This window comes from Haliotis asinina, chromosome 2 (genome assembly GCF_037392515.1).
Source record: "Haliotis asinina isolate JCU_RB_2024 chromosome 2, JCU_Hal_asi_v2, whole genome shotgun sequence".
NCBI classification, from domain to species: domain Eukaryota; kingdom Metazoa; phylum Mollusca; class Gastropoda; order Lepetellida; family Haliotidae; genus Haliotis; species Haliotis asinina.
Window position 1 is genome coordinate 31,477,404 of NC_090281.1, and position 11,554 is coordinate 31,488,957.

Sequence of the window (11,554 nt, forward strand, 5' to 3'; positions counted from 1 at the left end):
ACTCAATTTTGTGGTACTCCTTTAACCACTGCATATGAAAGACTTCTGGTTAGTCATAAATTTAAAACCATTTTAAAAAACCCGTTGTAGTTATTTAATACCCAGCGCTTAAAAGTTGCTAAAAAGCCGTCTACTACTCTCTCGCCCGCAAACGAAAGCGAATAGAGGTTACGTAACTCTATCGCCAGAGCCCTGCAGACGTCATAGAAGGAGCGATTTTCAATTAGTTGTATAGAAAATGTGTAGGAAGCTCGTCATTTGGCTGATTTCTCGACGTCACCAAAGACATGCCGAACTGTTGTGTTGCCGTCAATTGCTCCTGGGGTCGGATGATAGTGTCACTATGCACAGATTTCCAAAGGGACCCTGTAGTTTGTGCTCAAATTGGTTGTTTGTGTGTGCGAAGCGAGCGTTGTGGAAGCCTGTTTTATATACTAAATCGGATGGTTTGCCCCTTTCCACGCTTCCAGGATAGAAAATGGAGTTTAAGTTTCATCGAGTTCATAAAATCAAGACTGCTTACTACACATTGCTGACCAAAAGGATTTTGCATGAATATAACGCTTTCTTCCTTGGGAGCAAGGTTGTGGTCAAAGTGACAACATTATCGTAAGAAATATTATATTGACCCCCGCCTCACTTCCAAGATTGGAACTGTTATGTTATAAGCAATGTCATGTAAAATCCTAATATCCATCAATAAAATATATACCTTACTACCAGTGAAAAGTAATTTTGATTTTGTAAGGCGGTGAAAGCAAACTTAAGTGGCATTTATCCTCAAACAGGGCGCCGCCATTTTTGAAATTCGTGAAGTCACGGGCTAAAGCAAGTTAGAATTATTGAGATTATGGTTTGTTTTCATCAAATTAGAAAATCAAAACTACTTTTTACTAGTAGTTAAATATGTATTTGAATCATAGCCTAAAGGATTTTGCATGACACAACTTGTAACATAACGGTTTCTTCCACGAAAGCAAGGTAGGGGTCGAAGTGACGGTGATATTGCAAGAAATATTATATTGACCTCCACCTCGCTTCCAAGAGTGAAATTGTTATGTTATAAGCAATGTCATGCAAAATCATATTGTCCATCAGTAAAACACATATTTTACTACCAGTGAAAAGTAATTTTGATTTTGTAAGTCGGTGAAAACAAACTTAAATAGCATTCATCCTCAAACAGGGCGCCGACATTTTTGAAAATCGTGAAGTCACGGGCTAAAGTCCATTTGAATTAATGAGATTATGGTTTGGTTTCATCAAAACTGCTTTCCACTAGCAGTTAAATATGTATAATTTTGTATCATGACAAAGTGATGGGGTCAAAGTGAAAATACTGCGCGATAAATTTCTTCACGTGCTAAATTTACTTGGTTTGTAACGTTCACTCACCAGTATGTAGACACTTGTATACGTCTCTATGTTTGGTCTCGTAATCCTAATTACTTTATAATCATATTTGTATGCATTTTGAAACTTAATAAAAAGCAGCGATCTGCGAATGTATAACAGGAATGTAATATCTAGACATTTTACAGTTTGGCTATATGAATCATAATTCGCACGCCCGTCCAGGTGTATGTCGTCTGTATCATTACAATTCACGACGAAAACAATGATTCTGTTGAAAGCTACGACAACTTAATAAAATCAAAATGCAAATATTAAAACAAACTGAAGTTATAGGAGCAATGTCAGGCTATTACCTTGTTCGAGGAATGTGTCCATCAATATCCACAAAAACGAGTGATATATAATTCATCAGCAGAGTTCCCAAGCGATGTCTAATAATCGATCGAAAACGTGATGTATCGTTTCAGGTTTTTCACACTGCTGTATAGTCTCATTGGTCACCCAAGATAGCACACCTGGCAACTAATTGCATAATGTGCGTCATAATGTGTACATACATAAACACTACCTTTTGACAAATCCCCATTTAAATCCACATAAAAGTAATTAATCAATCATCGTGTTATCGGTCAATCCTTTGATCGATCCAGACACAAGAAATGCCAAATAGGGACCTTTGTCGGATAATCTAAGTGGCGTCACCACTAATTGTACCTGTTATAAATTCATTAACTGAGCATCAAGTGAATGATGACAAATAACGTGCAGGTTTATACCACCTAACACGGATTACAACCTAGCGACACCAAATGATTTTGACAGAATCGTCTATGAAAACAAGGGTTGTAACTCGGAAACTATGCATGGCAGGAGACAAAACTAAATGATATTGTGAGAACGTATAGCTTTCATTTTTCACAACAGCTGTCGCGATTTCAGGTTTGTACAAACCTGTAAACGAAATAGTTTACCCATGAAGTGTAATTGAATTCTGAATAGACCCTCATATCTATACCTCATATTACGTCACGGAGACAAATTTCTTTTGCGGCTGGGAATTGTGCGTTGTTGTCAAGGTCGATTTAAGGTAATTAAAGATCGAAATGACGGGGTTTCATTCATAACGATGTCAATGAGTAATTTATGCATTTGCACCCTCCAGAGATCTTTAAGGTAATGCTACCTACATCTCGCCATAAAACAAAGAAATAGGGTGTTATTAAAGTTTAAAATTTAAATTCATTTGCAAATACCATGTTCTGATGAAAGCTGTTTGTGATGTCTATTTTCACTTGCACACGAGAAAATTCGGATCCCATGAAAAGTTGGTCACTGAGTAGGTTAATAAGGCTCATGCATGGTACAGACAGCCATCATAGCCATTGCTCCAATATTGTTGTTGAACAAGCAAAATAAAACGCCGCAGCAACAAGCGACATTTTAACATCTTTTGACCTTGATGCAAAACAAGACATCTTCTCTTCGGCGAGTGAGTGATTTTAGTTTTACGCCGCCTTTAACAATATCACAGAAATATCACGGCGAAGGAACTTGACTTCACACATTGTACCAATGTGGGGAACAGAATCCGGGCCTTCGGCTTACCATGCGAACGTTTTAATCACTAGGTTTTGAAAATAAGGTTTTCCAAGAATAGCGTTGTACATGTATATTTGCGAACTTTGGGTCATTATGTGTTGTTTCTAGGTCACATTGATCTGCAATGCGTTTGTGATAAATATTGTAATCCATATAGTTCATGCAGAATATCGAATGTATAAAATAAAATAAAATAAAATAAAATAAAATAAAATAAAATAAAATAAAATAAAATAAAATAAAATAAAATAAAATGAAATAAAATAAAATAAAAACGTATCTAGATTTGGATTCTGAAGATTCTGTTTTGTTAATTTTCTAAGAAAATTAAAAAATTATTTCATTACAATAGGTCATGTACGATATTGAGGGTTAAATAATTTGCGTATGGATAATGATTAATCATGAATCCCACAGACCGATTACCGATCTTTTTAGCTAGGACTGGTTTGTACCACTAGCACGTATCCATACAAATCGTGACGAAATATAGCAAGAGCTTACATTAGGTTTTCGATGACATGTGTTTACTTGAGAACAAAGCCCTAAATACGCATACAACGCCCTTGAATGATTTGACCTCAATATTTCAACAAATTCTAAATAGAGTCAGTTGTGTACACATACACATACGAACGTAGACGTGATTTTTAAATATTCTGCGGGAGGGGCTTTCAGATAGGCAATTCTTATGTATACAGCGAGGTGGAGTAGCACAACATAGGTAGGGTATTGGTAACGCGTTTGTTTGCGTTTGTTTGAAGCCCTGTTGCAATCCCCTAGATGGGTGTAATGTGTGTGAAGCCCATTTCTGGCGTTTACTCACGTTATTTTGGTAGCAAACAACCATCACTCACTCACTCACTCACTCACTCACTCACTCACTCACTCACTCACTCACTCACTCACTCACTCACTCACTCACTCACTCACTCACTCACTCACTCACTCACTCACTCACTCAGGAATATTTAAGTCCTCAGTATCATCTCCCCGTTGACTGTAAGGACAACCTTTATGGATGAACAACTTCTTTATTCAGATTCTTGTATCGCTATCAAGCAAGTGTGAGACAAATAAGACAGCGTCATACAGTGAGAGAGAGAGAGAGAGGCAGAGAGAGAGAGTAAATAATTAACATTAACAACAGGAATTTACCTGGGAAGTCAACACATTGTCACATTGTTACTGTACCCTAAGTGCTTGTATAACTTGTATGAACATGCTCTGTACATCCCTCTGGCTTCAGTATGCAATCTATTGTCACTGGCCCTACAAGTACTCCTTTGTCATCCCATTGTTACTGTACCCTAAGTGCTTGTATAACTTGTATGAACATGCTCTGTACATCCCTCTGGCTTCAGTATGCAATCTATTGTCACTGGCCCTACAAGTACTCCTTTGTCATCCCATTGTTACTGTACCCTAAGTGCTTGTATAACTTGTATGAACATGCTCTGTACATCCCTCTGGCTTCAGTATGCAATCTATTGTCACTGGCCCTACAAGTACTCCTTTGTCATCCCATTCTTACTGTACCCTAAGTGCTTGTATAACTTGTATGAACATGCTCTGTACATCCCTCTGGCTTCAGTATGCAATCTATTGTCACTGGCCCTACAAGTACTCCTTTGTCATCCCATTGTTACTGTACCCTAACTGCTTGTATAACTTGTATGAACATGCTCCGTACATCCCTCTGGCTTCAGTATGCAATCCATTGTCACTGGCCCTACAAGTACTCCTTTGTCATCCCATTCTTACTGTACCCTAAGTGCTTGTATAACTTGTATGAACATGCTCTGTACATCCCTCTGGCTTCAGTATGCTATCTATTGTCACTGGCCCTACAAGTACTCCTTTGTCATCCCATTGTTACTGTACCCTAAGTGCTTGTATAACTTGTATGAACATGCTCTGTACATCCCTCTGGCTTCAGTATGCAATCTATTGTCACTGGCCCTACAAGTACTCCTTTGTCATCCCATTCTTACTGTACCCTAAGTGCTTGTATAACTTGTATGAACATGCTCTGTACATCCCTCTGGCTTCAGTATGCAATCTATTGTCACTGGCCCTACAAGTACTCCTTTGTCATCCCATTCTTACTGTACCCTAAGTGCTTGTATAACTTGTATGAACATGCTCTGTACATCCCTCTGGCTTCAGTATGCAATCTATTGTCACTGGCCCTACAAGTACTCCTTTGTCATCCCATTGTTACTGTACCCTAAGTGCTTGTATAACTTGTATGAACATGCTCCGTACATCCCTTTGGCTTCAGTATGCAATCCATTGTCACTGGCCCTACAAGTACTCCTTTGTCATCCCATTCTTACTGTACCCTAAGTGCTTGTATAACTTGTATGAACATGCTCTGTACATCCCTCTGGCTTCAGTATGCAATCTATTGTCACTGGCCCTACAAGTACTCCTTTGTCATCCCATTGTTACTGTACCCTAAGTGCTTGTATAACTTGTATGAACATGCTCTGTACATCCCTCTGGCTTCAGTATGCAATCTATTGTCACTGGCCCTACAAGTACTCCTTTGTCATCACATTGTTACTGTACCCTAAGTGCTTGTATAACTTGTATGAACATGCTCTGTACATCCCTCTGGCTTCAGTATGCAATCTATTGTCACTGGCCCTACAAGTACTCCTTTGTCATCCCATTCTTACTGTACCCTAAGTGCTTGTATAACTTGTATGAACATGCTCTGTACATCCCTCTGGCTTCAGTATGCAATCTATTGTCACTGGCCCTACAAGTACTCCTTTGTCATCCCATTGTTACTGTACCCTAAGTGCTTGTATAACTTGTATGAACATGCTCCGTACATCCCTTTGGCTTCAGTATGCAATCCATTGTCACTGGCCCTACAAGTACTCCTTTGTCATCCCATTCTTACTGTACCCTAAGTGCTTGTATAACTTGTATGAACATGCTCTGTACATCCCTCTGGCGTCAGTATGCAATCTATTGTCACTGGCCCTACAAGTACTCCTTTGTCATCCCATTCTTACTGTACCCTAAGTGCTTGTATAACTTGTATGAACATGCTCTGTACATCCCTCTGGCTTCAGTATGCAATCTATTGTCACTGGCCCTACAAGTACTCCTTTGTCATCCCATTCTTACTGTACCCTAAGTGCTTGTATAACTTGTATGAACATGCTCTGTACATCCCTCTGGCTTCAGTATGCAATCTATTGTCACTGGCCCTACAAGTACTCCTTTGTCATCCCATTGTTACTGTACCCTAAGTGCTTGTATAACTTGTATGAACATGCTCTGTACATCCCTCTGGCTTCAGTATGCAATCTATTGTCACTGGCCCTACAAGTACTCCTTTGTCATCCCATTGTTACTGTACCCTAAGTGCTTGTATAACTTGTATGAACATGCTCCGTACATCCCTCTGGCTTCAGTATGCAATCCATTGTCACTGGCCCTACAAGTACTCCTTTGTCATCCCATTCTTACTGTACCCTAAGTGCTTGTATAACTTGTATGAACATGCTCTGTACATCCCTCTGGCTTCAGTATGCAATCTATTGTCACTGGCCCTACAAGTACTCCTTTGTCATCCCATTGTTACTGTACCCTAAGTGCTTGTATAACTTGTATGAACATGCTCTGTACATCCCTCTGGCTTCAGTATGCAATCCATTGTCACTGGCCCTACAAGTACTCCTTTGTCATCCCATTGTTACTGTACCCTAAGTGCTTGTATAACTTGTATGAACATGCTCCGTACATCCCTCTGGCTTCAGTATGCAATCCATTGTCACTGGCCCTACAAGTACTCCTTTGTCATCCCATTCTTACTGTACCCTAAGTGCTTGTATAACTTGTATGAACATGCTCTGTACATCCCTCTGGCTTCAGTATGCAATCTATTGTCACTGGCCCTACAAGTACTCCTTTGTCATCCCATTGTTACTGTACCCTAAGTGCTTGTATAACTTGTATGAACATGCTCTGTACATCCCTCTGGCTTCAGTATGCAATCTATTGTCACTGGCCCTACAAGTACTCCTTTGTCATCCCATTCTTACTGTACCCTAAGTGCTTGTATAACTTGTATGAACATGCTCTGTACATCCCTCTGGCTTCAGTATGCAATCTATTGTCACTGGCCCTACAAGTACTCCTTTGTCATCCCATTGTTACTGTACCCTAAGTGCTTGTATAACTTGTATGAACATGCTCCGTACATCCCTCTGGCTTCAGTATGCAATCCATTGTCACTGGCCCTACAAGTACTCCTTTGTCATCCCATTGTTACTGTACCCTAAGTGCTTGTATAACTTGTATGAACATGCTCTGTACATCCCTCTGGCTTCAGTATGCAATCTATTGTCACTGGCCCTACAAGTACTCCTTTGTCATCCCATTCTTACTGTACCCTAAGTGCTTGTATAACTTGTATGAACATGCTCTGTATATCCCTCTGGCTTCAGTATGCAATCTATTGTCACTGGCCCTACAAGTACTCCTTTGTCATCCCATTGTTACTCTACCCTAAGTGCTTGTATAACTTGTATGAACATGCTCTGTACATCCCTCTGGCTTCAGTATGCAATCTATTGTCACTGGCCCTACAAGTACTCCTTTGTCATCCCATTGTTACTCTACCCTAAGTGCTTGTATAACTTGTATGAACATGCTCTGTACATCCCTCTGGCTTCAGTATGCAATCTATTGTCACTGGCCCTACAAGTACTCCTTTGTCATCCCATTCTTACTGTACCCTAAGTGCTTGTATAACTTGTATGAACATGCTCTGTACATCCCTCTGGCTTCAGTATGCAATCTATTGTCACTGGCCCTACAAGTACTCCTTTGTCATCCCATTGTTACTGTACCCTAAGTGCTTGTATAACTTGTATGAACATGCTCTGTACACCCAACTAGCTTCAGTATGCAATCTATTGTCACTGGCCCTACAAGTACTTAAACAAAGGAACCCGATTGGGCACATCTGACACAAATGAATGGTAGGCTGAATTTGGTTTTACGCCATATTCAGAAACATTCAAGAAATATCACTGCAGGAGACACCATAAATGGATTTCGTACAGTGTACCCTTTCAGGAACGAAACCAGGTCTGAAGTGTAATGAGCGAATGCTTTAACCACTAACTTACCCTGCATCCCCGTAAACCAGTGTGAAGTTCGGGAATAGATGCGGGTCTCAAGCGACGTTTTGTTTGTTTGTTTGTCTGTCTGTTTGTCTCTTTGTTTATTTAACTTTGGACTCCAACTATACTCAAGAATTTAGCCGGTGGTCTGCAGATGATCATAATGTGGATCCAGAGATCGACAGTATGATCATCTTCACTTCAATTGAGATACGATAAATTGTGTCAACCTAGTCAGCGAGTTTGACCACCAGCTAACCAGTCGTCTTCTCTTACGACAAGCACGGATGGCTTCTAACCAGTTATAGTCCGTATTTTGACGATAATGAGCCAAATGAATATTCTAAGGGGCTGACCAATGCATTTTTTCACAAACCCCGTTAGTTAATTCTTTCAAAAAGCATGGGTTGATGAAGATCATCACGACTTTAGGTACGTTATGGGGAAAACCAATATATAAATGCATTTAGACGCTTTACGATCCATATGCGGCGCGGTTCGTGGCACAAGTCATGATAAACTATACACGGATACCAATTATAGTACACTGAATGAAAGACCACACCACTCTAAGCTCACAACGTTTTATAAAATGTATTATTGTCTGACTCCAGATTATTTGAACAACCTTGTACCAGGAAGAATCTTCGGAATAGTACTTCTATTCAAACTAATTATCTGTAGAACACAACGATTTTCACAATAATTTTTACCAAGTGAGATTATGTCGTGGAATTTATTGCCTGATGGATTTGTTAATACTGTTTGCCTTAGTCGGTTTAAAACAATCATAAACCCAAAAGAAACTCATAAGTTACTTTGATTTGAATGTTGGAACGAGAGTTTGTCAAATCATCCACTGTTGCCTCAAGCTCAGCTGTAGTGATCTAAACGCGGACAGATATAAGCGGCACATATCGGAAACACCCAAGTGTTGATGCGGTCATGGAAACGAAGACGTTCTCCACTATCTCTTTAATTGTGAGAACTATACGAATCTAAGGTCAACTATGTATTTTCATACTCAATGATATGATGTTAAAACAACTTTATACGGCAAGGGTGCATTGAATAACGTAATACATAGTGATATTCTCAACTCGTTACACCACTTACACGTTACACCACCACGACCTATACCTGTTAAAAACGAATACAACTCGCAGTTACTTCGTGAATGATGTGAACACAAATACAATATCTCAAACACTCGAAGAGAATACATAAACACTCGTTACGGTATGGCTGAAATATTGCCGATGTAAATATTAACTGACCCACTATATATTGTGTTTGTTATTTGTTGTTGTTGTTTGCTTTGTTTTTGTTTGTTAGGGGGGGGTTTTTTGGGGGGGAGGTTTGTTTGTTTGTTTCTTTTGTTTTTGTTTTTGGTTTTTTTTGGTGGTGGTGTGTGTGGTTTTTTTGTAGTATTTTTGTTGTTTTTTGTTTGTTTTGTTTTGGTTTTTGGTTTTTGTGGTTTTTTTTGTGTTTTTTTTTGTTTGTTTGTTTTTAGGGGGGTTGGGGGGTGAGGGGGGGAAGGTTGGGAGGGCAGATGTGAGTTGTTTCCGTTTTTTTATCTTTCTTGTTGGGGAGAGGAGTTGGTTAATTTCGGGCGTACCTTTCCGTTTACATGTGCGGGAGGGGGGTGCACATGATGAACATAATCAGGTGTACTGACCTGGTGTATTATGTTTCGAGTGGGAACGCACTCATCTCAGTACATACTCATGATCACACCCTACACCTTATACATGGACACGTCTGTGCCGCTTGTATTTACAATGTGTGTACTGGCGTGTCCACACGTGATTATTTACAGTCCGCCGTCATGAAGTTTGAATATTTCGGTATTGCGAAAGACACTCATCACTAGAGACCTTGTTGACAGATTGAGTTCATTTCATTTGGTTCTCAGTGAGTAAAGGATATTTAGAGCCATGATTCACCGTGAAGCAGGATCGGGTGAAATGTCCCATTGTCGCCGTGGTAATGTAGACAGTACGTTCATACGAACGTGTGAACCCACACCCACCCCCCTCCCCCCTCCCCCCGGATGAATAATTGTTCGTCATCCACGCAAATGTCGTTATAAGTTGTTGGTTGTTGTTTTCTTGTTAATGCTGCACTCAGGGAAATTCCAGCTATATATCAGCGGTCTGTAAATTGTTGTGTCTGGATCGGACAATCCAGTGATCATCAGCATGAGCATCGATCTACACAATTGGGGTACGATGACATCTGTCTACCCGTTCAGCGAACCTGACCACCCGATTCCGTCAGCCGCTTTTTACGACCAGCATCGGTTGCTGAAGACCAGTTGTAATCCGGACCTTCACGGGTTCGTTTTACAACAAACAAACAAACAAACAAGCAAACAAACAAACAAACAAACACAAAAACAAACAAGGAAACAAACTGTAATGTAACTGAGGTAACTTAGATTAAAATAATAAAAATAAGTGAGAATGCCAGAGCTATCGCCTTTCTAGAGTCAATCTTCAACAAGGTCTAACCATTCAGAGATAGTTCTATTTGTGAAACTGTGATATCATCTCTTGGGAATTATGGTTATCACTAAGTGTCAAACTGATTTACACAACCTTTGAGTAAGTAAATCAGCAGCGAAGGACTGACGACACCTGTAGGAAGATCGCGTGTAGACATTAGCATGTTCTAGAATAGAATACGTGTATATGGATGACAACTTCTTTAATACTAGAACACGGCGTTTCGAGACAGGTTCTTGTATCGTTTTCAAGTTTTCCACTTCGTGTTCCAGTATTAAAGAAGTTGTCAGCCATGTACACTTATTCTATTTGACTTCCAATATCTAAATATGCCACTCAAACAAGTCATGTTCTAGAATGTGGAATACCAAGACTAGTTGTTGATGAATATTCATGAATTCAAGACAATGTGTACATTTAGTAAATCTTTGCTTAACTGATTAGTTTCAGTCACACATACTCACAGTGTGTAGATCAGTGTTGAATTCGAACATTTCCATAACGTAAGAACTCTCTACCCCGGCCATGAGAATCTAGGAATCACCATCGAACAGCTATGACACCGGGTCGTCGCTGAAAGAAGAGACAATCACGTCTCACCGGTGACACATGCAAAGGCAAGGAAATTAGCAGAATAAACAGTGGGGCTTTAGGTGTAGGTCATCTGACTTCATTACTTTCACCGAAGCGTGCCAGTTGTCTGCGAATGGTGTACGACATGACATTCAGAAAGCTTCACGGAGACCTAGAATATCATAGACATGTTAAAATGGAACAAGGGTCATCTGACACTGTTAACCTCACAGACGGAACTCAAACGTCGCGAAATGACAACAAGGTCTCGACCTGCTGGGATATTGCTCCATACGTAGAAGAAATTACGTTTCACCTCTTACACCTCTAACAATATCAGATCATCAATTTACGCCCGACGCATGCTGA

The 11,554-nt window shown here is 39.9% G+C and overlaps 1 protein-coding gene across 1 annotated transcript in view; it reads right to left on the reverse strand.

Moving 5' to 3' along the window:
• The window catches only part of LOC137273594 (tubulin beta chain-like), a 142,928-nt gene that overhangs the window by 46,215 nt on the left and 85,159 nt on the right, over nt 1–11,554 (reverse strand). The window lies entirely within an intron of this gene.